Below are 358 nucleotides of genomic sequence, written 5' to 3' on the forward strand. Positions count from 1 at the left end.
AATAGTATAAATAGTAGCTTCTTCCTTTGTAATCAGCGCCGCTTCCAAGATTGTAATCGTCTAAATTTCAATTCAATTGAAATACATTTGAAGCTTCTCTCTCGTGTGTTCTTATTATTCATTGTCTGCTTGTTCTTCATTGTTCTTGATTCATTGCTCTATTTGACTCTTATTATTGTTTCCGTTGCACTGTGTTTGTCATATAGATCATTTAGAGTATTGAGTTAATACAAGAACCGAGTTGATCTATCCTATCACTAACTATAAATTTTTGAATCGTCCAAAACGTGAAGGAATGGAGAATGAAAGAAGATAACAGAACCAGATGAAATGGGAACATTGGAAGTCTAATTTTGAT

This window comes from Cynara cardunculus, unplaced genomic scaffold, assembly GCF_001531365.2.
Source record: "Cynara cardunculus var. scolymus isolate 2C unplaced genomic scaffold, CcrdV1 Un_Scaffold_1051, whole genome shotgun sequence".
NCBI lineage: Eukaryota > Viridiplantae > Streptophyta > Magnoliopsida > Asterales > Asteraceae > Cynara > Cynara cardunculus.